The 17,500-nt window shown below is 28.0% G+C and overlaps 1 protein-coding gene across 2 annotated transcripts in view; it reads right to left on the reverse strand.

Moving 5' to 3' along the window:
* The window catches only part of LOC145284792 (uncharacterized), a 327,627-nt gene extending 310,472 nt beyond the window's left edge, over window positions 1-17,155 (reverse strand). For both annotated transcript variants that reach the window (XM_080133759.1, XM_080133757.1), the window contains exon 1: window positions 16,163-17,155. The gene's annotated coding sequence lies outside the window, so the exon portion shown is untranslated. The remainder of the gene's footprint in view (window positions 1-16,162) is intronic.
* Between the last annotated feature and the right edge of the window lie 345 nt (window positions 17,156-17,500).

Genomic DNA, 17,500 nt, shown 5'->3' on the forward strand with positions numbered 1-17,500 from the left:
TCGTGAGCCAGGTTTCGGCGATAAATGTTTCAGCTTCGAGTTATTTTTAAGATCTTTTGACATCAGTATATATTTAATACAATAAATATTTTCAGTGAATTGGCCCGCAGTAATGAATACGGCATCTGCATGAAGATAAACATTATATTTTAGCGTATTTTGCAAACTTGCAACCCTGCGGATTACCTCTATCTATTAGGTACAATATAATATTAAATAAAGGATTGGGTTCATAATGATAAATCCGAAATCTGCATGAAATTTAAATATCATATTTAAATGTATGTTAGGACTCAAGAGCGTCTGGCAGTCTCTCTCTCTCACACACACACACCCACACCCACACACACACACACACACACACACACACACACATATATATATATATATATATATATATATATATATATATATATATATATATATATATGTATTAGTCCCTTTAGTAATGCATGTAGAAATTCCGACACTTCAATTGCCTTCATGTCAAGTTTTACAGTTTTTTTGGGTTTTTTTTACACAGTGGTCACCACTTATCAAGGCCCGGAACCCACTCAGGAATAAGGGTTATTGCAAGTACATTACGTTAGTGTGGAGTTTTCATGAAGTGTTTACTTAAGGGGGCGGTTCATTAAGAATTTAACGTTGGACTTGAACACATCCAAGTTGTAGTCAGGTGGGAAGCAGGCAGACGGAACAGAGTTCCACAGGCGTGCAGTTCTAAGAAAGAAGCTTTTTTCATGGAATCCACGTTTTGATTTAGGCACAGATAAAGAGTGGGGGAAATTTTTCAGAGTGGATTCGGCTAGACGGGTGTTTTTCGTGAAAGATTGGCGGGGGGGGAGTACCAGAGATTGGAGTTCAGACGAGCACCTGCCATGGGAATAACGATAAAACAAGGATAGGCTCGCAACGTCTCTTTTGTGGGAGAAAGGTTGCAGGGTAGAGAAAAGGGCATCCCCCACTAAGCCACGAAGTCTATTTTGTACTCTGTCAAGGCAGGATAGGTTGTTTTTAGCAGCTCCTGCCCAGATATGGCAGCAGTATTCCATCCTTGGACGTACTTGGCTTTTATATAGATAGACAACACTTTCACTTTTATGTATATTTTATAATCCTTTTAGTATAGGAAACGGACAAAATCACACATGCACGCATTGTGTGATATATGTATATGTATAGAAGATTAAGGTTTTAATTTCTGGATCTGAGACTATTTTTTTTTAATTAGTTTAATTCTGTATCAACAATTCGGTGCCCGCATTTATACCTTGTTTCTGAAAAGCTAACTAGAAACCGAATATTATGTCGGATAAATGAACTAGTATTCAGCTAAATGTGGATGCTATTAATTTATATACTTGTTGAATTTTGTTTATATTAATCAGATAAGGTATTGCCAGGTTTAGGGCTAAACTACTTACTCGCTCAAGCGAAACGGTGACATACTGACTAAATAGATCCCTGAACAGCGTTACAAATTTAAACGCTGTGTCTTTTCATTATAGAAATGTCAAAAATATGATCGTAAATTGAGCATAATAATACTCCTCTATACAATTGTGAAAATGAACTTTAAATTAACCGATATCTTTCTAAAAAAATGACCTGATTTGACAATTTTTTTTTTAATGAATTCTTCTTACATTTTAAAATGACGGTTGTTTAACTTATTTAAATGATATAAAGCTAACAATTACCATTACCGTCAGAGAACAATAAATACATATTCGTTTTAAATACAATTAAAAGATACAGTTTTTAATGGATTTCTGAATTAAGATGCATAATCGTTTAAAATTAGCTTCATTTTATGAGGATTTCTTTTTTACTTATTCAAATCCAATGTATTCATTGGAGAGAAATATTAAATATTATTATTAGCAACAAATTTTACAGAGACTTTTAGAGCAACCGTAGAATTTGTAAGGAACCAATGGCTTTTTTTTTTTACTTTTTTTTATGCAGAATGAAATATTAAGAGCTAAATCCGAACTAGTGTTAAATATTCATAAAATGTAAAGGTATTTTGGTTGAAGCATTGCCGGTACAATATAGAGAACGATAAGAATTCGTCTGATGTATGGTTAATATTCTAAAGAGTCTGTTTTTTTTTGTTTTGTTTTTTTGTCTTCGTATATCCATCTACTTTGAAACCTCAACATATCCAATTTCCGGTAAAGTTTTACAATATTTTCAATTGTTTTTAACAACAATCCTTGATTTCGTCTTTTTTTGTTTTGAAAACAAGATGTTATTCTCGAAACACTAAAGACTTCAAGCATCACTTATTTCCCACCGTAGGTCTATATGTTCGTCCTTCTATTTGTGATTGTTTTTTGGAAAATAAATGGATATATAAAGATAAAATTAAAACGCAAACAAACAAAACAAAATCCTCGTTTGTTTAGCCAATGTTTGTTTATACAGCACATCAATAAAACCGCCTGATCTCTACCTTCGTTTATGTAATATTCAAAATATACACATCAATAAAACCTCCGGATCTCTACCTTCTTATTGCGTTTATGTAATATTCCAAATATACACCAATACGAGTTTGTTAGTTTTTTAAAGCTAAGTTGTTTCATCTGGATGAGTGTCAAAAGAGTTTGAAATGTTCACCATTAAAAGAGAAATCCGACAGCTAATTAATTATGAAAAAAAAATAAATAAAATAAAAAAAATAAACAGAGTAATATATTTTTTGCGATTCACTGATGTACTTTTCGGTTGTATGAAACATACATTATAGGCTGTATTATCGAAACGGCTATTATTTGTGGAAAGTCTTAAAGGAAAAAATGTAAAATATCTTAATTGAAATATCATGTTAATCGACGAAAATATAATATAAAAATAAAAAAAAGATATATAAAAAGATAATATAAAAATATTCTTTAAAAAATATTCCTTAAATTTTATCCTTTCTTGTATTCAAAATGCATTTCTAAGAGTAGGGCTCTTAATATGGTTGGCTGTTTTTTTTTTCTACATAATGAAATCGTAAATATATTAAGTGATAGGAAATCTTTTACTTTAATTTTTTTGTTTTGTTTTAATTTAAATGGTTATTAAAAACAAAATTCAATTATTATGGTGTTAGTTTGCCATCAATGTTTTATTTTGTTGTGTTGCCATTACTTTTCTAATTGAATCATGAAATCCCTAATCACTTATATTCCCTCGAATGTACAATAATGTTTTAGAGTGGAGATTATCCAGTAACCGAAAAGTGGCACAAGATTGGAATTATTTTGAAAAAAAAATGCCAGAGTCAAGAAATATTTCTCTTTTTTTGACTGAGTATAAAAAGGGGTGAAGTGGAGTATCAGAGGATATATTTTAACCTGCTCCTTGGAAAATTGAAAAAAAAGCTGGCTATAACACTATTTTTTACTTCTTTTTAATCATTTCAGTATTTTGAAACGTTTTAATTAGTAATGGGACGATTTTTGTATTTTACGCGAATTTGATACAACTACCGATTCTATTTTACATTATCGATTTCCGTACAGTTACCGCTTTTCCTTAAATCTCTAAACGTCTAACTATAGATTGTTTTCAATTTATTATTTGTATTCTATCATTAGTGTAAAATCCATGCAATATGAGCATATATTTTCGTAAATGTAAAAATGCGTTGTGGATGGGGATGATCTAGTGATTTTAATTTTACTAATGATTAAAATTCAATAAATATTTATCATTATATTATTGGTACTAGCAATAAATATTTTTTTCTCAACAAAAGAAAATATAGAAAAAGAATCGTTTTTCGTATTAGAAAATCATCGCAATTTTCCGTTTATTCGAATACCGATTCTGATACCCGCCAAAAGTTCTGATTTTTTTTTTTACTGGTTCCCATTTCTGATTAATCGACCTTACAGTACTTTTAATACATATGATGCCGGTCATAAATTGTTTTACAAACAATTGTCTAAAATTACTTTACTTTTAAGTGTTCCTAAGTGATATTTAACACAAATTTTACTATTGACAAAATAGAAAAATAATTAAGTTGATTACAAAGAAAGCGAAATGTGTTTCCCTGAAAACATTGTGGAAACATTCATAACTCCCATAATTAAAATAACCAAGAAATGACTAGAAAAAAAACCCAACTTATTTAACCTAAAACCTAAACGCTGGCTAAAAAAATATAAATTAACTGTTATTTGGGAGATATATCTAATTGTCTTAGTAGTTTTCCATGGTGTGAATATGTTTTATTAAAGCTTATTTCAGGCGCAACAAGGAATATTGCTAACGAGACACTGTGTTTTTATGGTTATTGTCTATGACAATTTACATAATGGTGGGATTTAATTTTATCTAGAAAGAATATTGGAAAGAAATGATTTGTTTTTGTGATCTATGTTCGAACTGGATATAGGTTTGTTTTTAATTCATAATTCAACAGATTCGTGTATAGCTAAGTTGACATGCATTATGGATGAATTCGAATGAAGAAACTAGTAGGCAGAAGGAAATTCCTATTGACTGTGTGTGTTTCTGAGAACGAGTTTAATTTTAATTTGAACTGTAGAATCAGAGCATACTTGTCAAAATTGGTTTGCCTTAAACAATCATAAAACATTCTTTTCCTCGCAAACTCCATTTTATGTAATACTATATAACGAATATGCATATTTATGTATTTCTAAAAATAAAAATGCAACCATCCACTAAATTTGAAAACAAAAGAACGAATATATATTATTTTAATTGGAATTCATTATTGAGATGAGTATTATTTATATTATTAATTTATTGCGTGCTCATCTTTATTAGTTGCTGTTTCATGACGTTTCGGCCGACTATTCCTCTGGCCTTCGTCAGGTGGTAACCGCGACGGATAGGAACTTCGAATTTCCTAACTTCATTCTCAGAAATCTCTGTCATCCGTAGTTATTGTCGTCTCACCACGTTTTGGCCAAGTAAGCCTCTGTCCGGCTTTGTGTAGGGTTAACATCTACCGAAGGCCAGAGGAATAGTTGGCCGAAACGTCGTGAAACAATAACTAATAAAAAATAACAATAATATTCCGCAATAAATAAATAAATTAATTAATTAATAAGAACGAATAATGAATTACTGAGATACTGAGATATCCTTTTGCAAAGTAATATGCAAATTAGTTACCCTTCATTCTTCGATCATATCTATCTATCTATATATATATAATATATATATATATATATATATATATACATATATATATATATATATATATATATATATATATATACATGATTTACAAAAAAAAATTAAGTGAGATAAGTCATTAGGACGTCGGTTTCAAACCCGATAATTAGGGACCGTTTTAGATACCAATATCAAGCTCTCTTCAGCCAATACTCATCTCTCATATATGGCATAACCACATTGACGGTCAGATCACCGCAGTTAAGCAGTTGAGCCTGGTCCTTACTAAAATGGGTGACCAATTTGGTAATTCCAGGCGCTGTATGTAGGAGGACGCGGGCACCGTCCTGCAATCATTAATCATATAATCATTTATACCCCATACTTATTTTCTTCCTGTTAAGAATATAGTTTTATAGCCTTCTTAGAAAACAGGAAAAACTAGAGATGAGCACTGGCTGAACTGAGCTCTTGTGTGGGTATATAAGACGATCCCAACTCATCGGGTTTATGCTAGCTAAAATTTCTGCAAACAAAATATAAATAATACGCTCTTATTTTCGGGTGTTCCTTATACCTGAGCACTCTGCTAGATTTTTTTTTTCCAAAAACCAATTATATATATATATATATATATATATATATATATATATATATATATATATATATATATATATATATGTATATATATATATATATATATATATATAGTACTATTAAGTTAAACATTATTATTTGTTTGGTGCAGAAAAGGTGCCGTTTTTTACATATATTCATGATTTAACATCAGTCGGTGCAAAAATGTCGTTTTCATGTATATATAACGTAAACAAAAACGACATGATTTTTGCACCAACCATATACTACGTATCTACAATACATTTACTGTTTCAGTCTTAAAAACATCATCAGCCGAGAAGAGACATCTGATCTTATTCTATGCCAGTCATTCTAAGAGTAAATGATTAGCCTTGAATAAGACTCGGTGTCTCTTGTCGCGCCAGGCTGTCTTTTAAGAGTGAGACAGTAAATTTATTGTAGTGACTAACAGTAGCTTTGTTAGTCTAAATCGAGTACAACCGTATTTTGCTGTTTTATAATTTAGCTTTTGCAATACCCTCGTTGAAATTCAATGCTTTTTATTTAATATACAGGAAGCGTAATATTTTTGGGATTTGAATATGAGTTTGACTTTCAAAATTTCACTATCATTTTCAATACAATACTTAAAGCCACACACATTATAAGTGAAATATTGATAAACCCATAAAATATTGTTAAATAGTTCATCCGATAGCAGCGCTCACAATGCCATCTTAATTACCTGTTTCTCGCCATTGTGAATTACTAAAATTCCGTCTTAAAGTGTTTTTAGACTATACATGTAAACTCATAATAATTAAGTTGTAATATCCACATCAATAAATAAAGTAAACTGCAGCAAATAAGATAAACTTTCACCTATTTGCAATTTTTACTATTCATCCAATTACGAATGCGACTTATAATTTAAGAATAATAAATGAAATATATCTACTGGTATACAAATCCATTGAGTTTCGGTCTTACAAAATATATGTTATATTTTATATAAAAAATATTATTAGATGTAATATTTTATCTTAGACATTCACAGCTAAATAAAATTGCTCAATATACACGATAGAGCAAGTGAATCAAAACTTAGGTATTTAAATTTTATGATTTCAAAAATGTTAATCTTCAAATATAGACTTTTTTATTGTTTGAAAACAAAGAATGAAATTTAATGAATCTATTTCCTTTACCAATGCGCTTTCGATACTTATTTAACGTCACAGAGCAAAAATATTAGCATATATTTTATTGGTTTGTACCTTATTTGTTTAAAAGCAATAAACATATAACAATAAAACGAAATAGATTTATTAAATTGTATTCTTTGTTCTCAAACAAAAATAAATTCTATATTTGAAGATTAACGTTTTCAAATAAAAAATAAATACCTAAATTTTGATTATATATATATATTTGATTATATATATATATATATATATATATATATATATATATATATATATATATAAGAGCAATTAAAAACTGAAATATTGATTCAACTTTAAAATGAATAAAATCTTTTGTTTTTAAATCTAAAACTTAAAAAAATATTTATATCGATTTTAAAAGAGACTTGTTATTTTGATATTTTCCTGATTTTGCTTGCATTCAACATATTGGGTGAGTATCGGATCGATGGAGAAGAAATTCTGATATAAACAAGTAATATAGTAAAGATTCCTTAACATTTAAATAGATTTTGAATATAAACTTTATCATCCATTGGATGCATAGCAATCTCGACGTGAATATATTTGTTATATTCTAAAGAAAATCCGCGTGGATTTTTCGAACAAAGTTTTTGGTGTAATGTTTCCGGATTACTATAGATAATTTGAATGGTTTGTATTACTAGAGTTGTTTTCGTTGGAATATCCACAACGTTTCGATGCTATTGCACCCGACATTCTGGTGCATAGTTTTTAACTTGGAAATCTTGTCTCTGTACGGAATTTTTCATGTATTTAATCCTCAAGAGTACTATATAGATTATTCCCATTCTCGCAACCCTCATAAGTTAGACATTTATGCTATTCTTACTCAGTATTGTGTTTAAGAAAGATTTACTTTTAAATCTCCAGAAAACTCCCAGTTAAAATTGATTCTGATTCAACTATCCTAATGCGTTGGCAATGTGCTAGTTAGTGTGGATTTTAGAAGTTGCAACCATGGGCTTTGATAAATTTGCAGAATAATTACTTATTACTATTATTAGAGAAGTAATTTTTTCTATGATATTTTTTCATCTTCGTTGATATTGTTATAATCTTACTGTTGTTCATAAAATAATAGAAACATTTCTACCTGGTCTTTACTAACGGAATCAGTAAAAATTCGTGGATTAATAAAAGAGTTAAAGGCGACAATGTGTACAGGTTTCCGAATTAGACTATTAGATTCTTCTGTTTGAAAGGACGTACCTTATGAAAGGTTCAAGGTTACTTCCGCCGAAACGCGGTAAAAATTCCAACTGAGAGTCTTCGTAATTTAAAACAATGCAAGGTTTATGTTGATATTCAACAACAAAATCAGTGGCTGCATTGCTTCCACGAATCTGCAGTTTGAGAAAAGCAATTTTAATGTTCCAAACCACAATAAAGTTTAAAACCAGAGTTAATGCGATAAAAAACGTATGTATAGGCGAATAAATACATTTTATCTTGTTGTTTTTGTTAAATATTAGTAAACGAAGAACACTTTGAGTTATAATAGCATTGCGAGTTTAATCTGATAAAAAACATGCTTGACAAAATCTCAATAGTTATCACTTGTATACAATTCTCATCGCATTATGTCCAGACAAATAACCAGCGGTTTTATCATAAAGTCCAAGATTATATTTTTTTTCTATGCGTTTGCGGCCTAACTATTATTTTATGAACTATATCATGATTTAGATTCTAAATAGATTTAAACAATTTTTTGTGTACTTAAACAAGACAAAATTTTAACAAAACAATATGCACTTCGTTATGTAAATGAGTATCGTATTAAATGTAATTTATGAAAAAGCAAATAACGATCAACTTCAAAATTAAAGTTCAGTATCATATTTATATTATTAATGTGGAATCTTTACTGGATTCAACATTTAATAGATTTATTCAAATTAAACCTCGGCTATCCCATCTATAATAAACCTACAGGTAAATATTCAAACTGACTTTATTTATTGATTAGTTTAAAAGATCACACATCATCTGTAGAATCAATTACGTATTCGTAAGGATCAACACTGAAATATATTATCATAATTGTAAACTTTCTTACTGAGCACTATTTTTTAAAATATCAATTAATATTAGCTTACGTTAATAGCAGTTTGAATAGATATTTTCGCAATCAAAATCTCTTAATTCTGAAATGTATTCATTAATAAAAACATTTCGGCCGATGTAAACTACGATCGTTTTCATGTGTGTCTTTTCGAACGTGAGAAACGATATATTGTAGTCGCGAATTTGTAGAAAATTTCCATTCAAGTCAGAAAATGAAACCAGAAAAAAAGTTTCAGGTTACTTCACGTGAAAAAATAACTTTTTGATGAATAGGTGAAAGAATTTCGTCAGGTTGATTGCTATTTTAATAGTCAAATCATAATTGGATTTCTCATGTTGCGTATTTCCGATTTTATGTAAAAATTGTTATCTTTCTGTAAAATCTCCAACGACATATTTGCATTAATATTAATAATTTAATAAAATCGACTAGTTAATTAAATATGTTTTTAATTCTTATTTACATCTCTCCAAAATACACTTGGTTCTTTTTTATGAAACGCTTTTCTAATGTACAATCAATCACTAGCACCAATATTGTCAGGGAGAACGTATTTATGCTTTTTATTTAATCCAAGTAATGTATTTTGTTGTTGCGCATGTAAATCTTCCGTAATAATCATCGAAAAATCCTCGTCGCCAGTGTTAACGTGACCATTTATATAAAACGTAATCTGAGATTAAAATTAGCATAAAGAAATGTGAAAATTTTCAAATGAGAAATACAAGGCAGGCAAAACAAAACTAAGTTCATAAGGCATAAAGAAAAATGAAATAGATTTACTGTACCAATTACCTGAGATTAATAAATATCTCGTTCAACAGGGTTGTTCTCACTAAATTTAGTGTAAAAGAACACACGCACACACGCTATATATATATATATATGTGTGTGTGTGTGTATATATATATATATGTGTGTATATATATGTGTGTATATATATATGTGTATATATAAGTATATACATAAGTATATATATATAAGTATATATATAAGTATATATATAAGTATATATATAATATATATTAAAGTATATATATATAAGTGTATATATAAGTATATAAGTATATATATATGTATATATATAAGTATATATATATGTATATATAAGTATATGTATGTATATATAAGTATATATATGTATATGTATATATAAGTATATATATGTATATGTATATATAAGTATATATGTATATGTATATATAAGTATATATATATGTATATGTATATATATAAGTATATATATGTATATATACTTATATATATATGTACATATAAGTATATATATGTATATATAAGTAAATATATGTATATATATAAGTATATATATGTATATATCAGTATATATATGTATATATATAAGTATATATATATATACATATATAAGTATATATATGTATATATATATATAAGTATATATATATATGTATATATATAAGTATATATATGTATATGTAAGTATATATATATATGTATATATAAGTATATATATGTATATATATATAAGTATATATATGTATATATATATAAGTATATATATGTATATATATATAAGTATATATATATGGATATATATATAAGTATATGTATATGTATATATATATATATAAGTGTATATATATGCATATATATATATAAGTATATATATGCATATATATAAGTATATATATATATGTATATATAAGTATATATATATATAAGTATATATATATGGATATATATAAGTATATGTATATGTATATATATATATATATAAGTGTATATATATGCATATATATATAAGTATATATATGCATATATATAAGTATATATATATGTATATATAAGTATATATATATGTATATATATATATGTATATATATATATATGTATATATATGTATATATATGTATATATATGTATATATATAAGTATATATATATATATGTATATATATAAGTATATATATATATATATATATATATATATATATATATATATATATATATATATATATATATATATATATTGAATTGATGGGACGACTCCAATATTTTTCCCGAATCCGTACTAAATCATCTGTTCCAATTCTTTTCATAAATCTATAAATATTTAACTTTGAAGTGATTATTTTCCCCGATGTTAAATATGGACATATTTTCAGAAACGTAAAAAATTACTTGCGGGGGTGGGACTGATCTACAGATTTTAGTTTAAAATTTCGATGGAGATACTATTTTGTTATTACTACTAGCAGTAGAATCTTTTGAAATAAAAAAATTCAAATAAAATTAATAGATAAATTAAGGAATCGCTTTTACCATCGAAAAATAGGCACACATTTTTCTGATACGGATACCTTCAAAGGTCCAGATTTTTCCGATTCCAAATAATCATCTGAACACTAATATATATATATATATATATATATATATATATATATATATATATATATATATATATGTGTATATGTTTGTGTGTGTGTGTGTTTGTGTGTTGTGTGTGTGTGTGCGTGTATAAATGGTAATCTGCTTAAAGCGAAACGCTCTATAAAATTGCACTGAAGTTGTTTTTTTTAAATATTATCGATAAAATAAGAGTCTTTTCCACGATAACGTAGCTTTTGTATATATATATATATATATATATATATATATATATATATATATATATATATTTATATAGCCAGTAGAGTTTAGTTTCCTGCAAGTACATCCAATGAAACAACATGTGTCTACCAAAATAGTGCTCAATGAGTGAACAGAGCAGGTATATTAATTTTATTTATACAAACATTAATGGCTACATATGTGCATACATGTTTCTGTAATCACCCACGTAGGGGGATTACGTCTTCAGGCCAAGATATATATATATATATATATATATATATATATATATATATATATATATATATAGTCCAAAGAAGCGTAAACGAAAATGTAAAAATAAACTTAAAGAATGCAGTTTAAATCCCCCACCACAGAAAATAATAAAAAAGGAACTAAATTTTACCAGACTTAATACCTACATAATTCGATTTCTAAAAAGATTATAATTACAAAAAAGAGAATTCAATTTTGTATGCATGAAAAAACTTAACTAAAATTGTTAAATAGAAATAGATTTAACATCGCATAAGCCAATTTCTCAAAAGTCTTCAATTATAAAAGAGAATTCTACTATATAAGGATCAAATAAGTAAACCTTTGCTAAAATTATGTAAATAGAAAACGGAGAACCTCAGCTGCTTACCATGTAGCTTTTTCAGAAATTTAAAAACAGGACAGCGGTTAAATACATTGCTCTCCAGTAGATATACCACTTCACCAATCAAAAAATATATACACATAAGCATGAGTATTTGAAATAGAAATTGAAAATCAAAATATTATGCAACTTAAAAATTAATAAAATCATAATTTATAATTTAGTGTGTGTGTGTGTGTGTGTGTGAAGGGAAGAATCCTTACTTTATTTGAAACTCCGCGGAATATAGACTATCACCTCTATACATATATTATTTCAGAATAATAAACATGTTTTAAAACTCTTGCCAAAATGTTTCTCGGCATAATTTATTAAACTTATATATATATATATATATATATATATATATATATATATATATATATATATATATACATATATATATATATAATCTAGACATCATGGAGTATAGACATACACACAATATATATATATATATATATATATATATATATATATATATATATATATATATATATATAAGGATATTTTTATTTACATAGTCGCTCACTGAACATGCTAATATTTTGGACAAATTGGTTTGCAAGAAGCAAAAAACCACTTGCCAGGCGACGGAAAAATGTTTATTTGCCACTGAAGGAATCTGGTTCAAAAATTTAGAAATAATTATATAAATATATTTATATCATTATAAAAATAAATATTAAGAATGCTAAAAAGCTGATACTTTCGACATCTAAAAACGCCTTCTTTCGAGCAAGACATTTTGATATTTATTTAGTCGTATTTAATAAGGTTTCTTAATGGGGATTTTCAACCAATGATTTTTCGATCCAGTGAATGTTCGGAGTCTTACAACTAACAATTGAACATTTCTTCACATATCTTACATTGCCATCCTCCTTTACCAAATAGATGTCTCGTGTAAATAAACATACAAAATTAAGATAAACGATCTGCTAACTATTTAACTGCTGACTAGTTTGGAAATGTCGTTTGACAAACAGAAACCATTGTAAATCAATCTCTAAATCAATCTTATACAAAACCTGTTTACATAACATGACTAGCAGGGGGTGGTATGCCGTAAAATCCGACACCAATAATTGTCTTGATTTCTTTATATAACTGTTATTATTTACAATATCTTAAAGTTAAAGAATTTTTATTTATTCAAAAGAATTATGAATACGTTTCAATTAGATCGTTATATTTCACATGCATGTATTGAACGGTGGAAGGTATATTATATGATAAAATGCCGTGTTAATATCGTTAGAGTATAAAAATTGTATAATCTTTATTATTATCCAGAAACTAAAATAAACAGTAAATTTAATAAATTTAGGTACATCCACACTAATACAATTGTAGACTAACCCAAGTTTCATGTTTTGTTCAGTAAAAGTCGGTGTAATTCAACCTTTGTCCCTTATCAAAAGAGTTTTAATTTTTTAATTCTAAACTTAAGATTAACCTTTTGGAACTAATTGTACTTGGTTAATGTATAACTAATGGGAATTTAAATTACATTGTTTCAAATGCGTTTATACTTTTTCTATAAGCAATGTCTGTACGAATATATATTTCTGAATGAAAATGAAAGACCCGGGCTAAAATCACAGTGTAGTATCTGTTCTGATTATTCACTTCACCTCTTCTGTCCTCGGCTAGTGTAAGAAAAGTCCTTTATGACTGATACAATTTTAACAATTTTATGGGGGGCGGGATTTTCCCCACATCAAAAGTCCACCCTGTGTCTAACTTTGCCCTCGTGGGAAGGCAAGTAAAATGAAAGACCATAGCTGTTAAACATTCTCTTTCCTGTCTACCTACTTTAATAACCATGTTTGCGTAGTGTCCATTAGTGATTATATTAAAAAGAAGGCGATTCAGAAATATAGGTGACTGTAAGTGCAATAATACGGTGTCAGGTGAAAACCTAACATCGATATGAAAATGTGCATTACCAAACCGGACTTCCTGTTTTAGTTTAATACAGATCCGTAAAATATATTTAAATAATAATTTCTTTTTTAATTCTTGAAAAGTTTCACATATTTCCTTTCATGCCAATTTGTTTATTTATTTTAAACTAAGACAGGAAGTCCGGTTTGATAACCGCAACATATTCACATCGAGGTTAGGTTTTAACCTGATACCGGTACGGTTGCACTTAGTGTCGTCTATACGTCTGCACCGTCAAAAAAATTAAAAAAAAAAATTAAAACGACACTTAAATATAAGTGATATTCGATTATTTTCAAACATTTATTTTTTTTTCTTTAAAATAAAATTTTATATGATAAATAGTTATTTTAAGACTAATAGAGTGATAAATATGGAATTAATTTAAAACTAAATCACTTACATTATCTTATTAATTAAATCTAGTGTAAATAATAGGATATGTGAGGTATTAAATTGAAAAAATAAATTCTTAATAATTTAATTAAAAATAATTCATTACTTAATTCAAAAGAACATTTAATTAAAGTATATAATTTATTTTTATAATAATAAATGCCAAAATAGAAACTAGCATACACATCTGCGTTTAATATATTATTGTTCAAAAATCTAAGATATAAAATTAACATTTGAAATTATTTTCCCGATTTAAATCGCCACCTTGCGTCAGACAACCGGGTGAATCTACAAAATTGTTAACATAGCTTTCTAATGTTTTTTTTTGTATTTTTTCTAAATGTCAATACTATACACGTTTTTCTTGTGGTGGGGGTATTCATGGTGAATACGGGCTGCGCTTCATGTGAATATGACTTTCAAGTTAAATTCAATGTGTACATTTTCTTTTGTTTAAGAAATTATAAGGTGGCATTACAAAATAGTTAAGACTTCACCTTAAGAAAGAGTGTTTAAATAATAACGTTACTATTTCAGCACGGTCCCTATCCTGCATAAGCCCCTTTGGAGACATAGCATAGCTGCCTACAGACGAAAAAAGGGCCAACAATTCAAATATATAACAAATAAATGTCATCAAAGGTAATGAGTTACTCCTCTACCTACGTGGATAAGTTTTGTACTGTTGAACATATTTTAAAGCGTCTATTTAATTATACACAAGTACTGGCGAGTTGATAAGTTAGAACGACAACAAGATGCCCGACATCAGATGTTCAACTGGGAACTCTCGATAATCGCTTATATCTTTAAAACAAAACAAAATACTAATGGGAATGTCACGACAACACTTGGTGGATTTCAATCAGTCTTTTGTTTATTTGTCGGGGTTTGAGCCATCATCTCACTCCGAGGACAGCACGTTGTTGTCGGATATGTTGTTGTCGGGTCAACTAACTATGCACTTCTTGTTTTTCGAACCAAATAACAGGTTTAAAATACGTTAATGTACACAACCCTCATCCAGGTAGGTAGAAGAATTAGTTATCTTGACATTGGCTACATGTGTTATATATTTGGTAACATTTGTATACTATATTATTTTTTGTTTGTTTGTGTCTCTACTAAATCCCTGCACGTTCTTCTACTATTCGACCTATATATTGCGAAACCAATATTGTTTTAAGTGACACAGTTCTTTCATTTAATTATGTTTTATAAATATGCGAGCATCTTTTTACGATAAATTAACTGCAAAAAAAAAAAATAAATAAAATAAAACTAGACGGGGATATATACATGAAACACAAATGAAAGTGAAAAGACTTCCGGGCAACGTCGCAAAGAGAGTAAAATAATTGTGTTCGCGGATGACACTCCCCCAAAAGCACATGTGTTATTAAATAACATAAATCATTATCATTTCATAAAACATGTCAGCAAGTTATGATGCAAACAAACAAAAAAATGAAAGATTATTGACATACAAACAAACAAATAATAAAGTCGAAAAAATTCATAGAAAAAAGAACATTATTCAATCAATGTAAATACTTACTTAAAATAAAGAAAGATTTATGTACATTGTCCGTCAAATACTGACATGTTTGTTTATCTCGTACCCACACTCGATACGAAGTGAGATCAAATAAAAATGGCTCCAAGATGTTTCCATAATAGCATTGTTAAAAATTAAAAAAAAAAAAACAACCAACTCTTATTTCGTTTTAATTAACGCAGTTTCATACTTGTGTGATTTTTTTAAAAACAAATTCACACTTTTTTTCATATTTAGTATTCTTTAACCATTTTTCAGAGAAGAAATAACTATATAGGATTGTTTTTACATACGCAAACCAAATTTGGGTTAAATTATTTGCAACGACATTAAATATCTGTGAACACGAAAGAATCATTCGTACGTTTTTTTTTTTAAATATGTAATTTAATTTACTTATATGCTAAATATTAAAATACACGTTAATCGTTATGATTTTCAAGAACGCTTATAAAAAATTCATGAGAAATTCATGTCTAATTTATTCACATCACTATTTTTGAAAACAAGTACACCTTATTCGGAGTTTTTTGAATTTGTTTAGGAACGAGTTTTTGATTTTTAAAGAAATATGTACAACTCATTCTACCCAGTCAAAATTTTATTTTCTTGGCCATTTTAAACAATCTATTTCCCACTTGATGAGCAGTGTCTTTTTTTTGTTGTTGTTGTTTTGTTTTGTTTTTATGTGGATGCGTATATTTGCTTTTTTTTGTGTTACTCTCCAATTTTTTTTCTACTTTCCATTCAACAGGAGTGTGGAGCAAGCCAAAGTTTACGAAAGATTTGATTTCGCGCAGATTAAAAGCCCTCGAAAGACAAGAAGAGACGACCAACTGTCCCATAAGTCGCAACAACACGCGAATAGCAACTGCTACACGGTTCGCCCTCTTTCTTTTCTTTCTCCTTCTTTCTTTACGACTATAACTTTCGTTTTTCCTTGCTTGCGGCTGCTGCTGGTGCTAGCTTCTGTATACAAAAAACAAACAAACAAAAGAACTATGATAAACGACGTTGAAGAAGAGATCCACTGTTGATAGAGACCCGAAGAAGCGCCCACTGCTACTCTCTCGCTCGCTCTCTCTCTCTCTCTCTATCTATTTTTATCTGTCTGTCTGTCCGTCTGCCTCTCTCTCTCTCCCTCTCTCTCTCATATATATATATATATATATATATATATATATATATATATATATATATATATTCGAATCGACACACGGTTACTACTACGTATTGAAGGAACCACGTCCTATTATTCTAGTCAAGACGAAAAAAAATAACAAGAGTAAACGCGTTCCCCGCAGTTCGTCTTCTTATAGATATTTCTTGTAATAGAGA

Source organism: Euprymna scolopes, chromosome 9 (genome assembly GCF_053919585.1).
Source record: "Euprymna scolopes isolate OS-2025 chromosome 9, ASM5391958v1, whole genome shotgun sequence".
Classification (NCBI taxonomy): Eukaryota; Metazoa; Mollusca; class Cephalopoda; order Sepiida; family Sepiolidae; genus Euprymna; species Euprymna scolopes.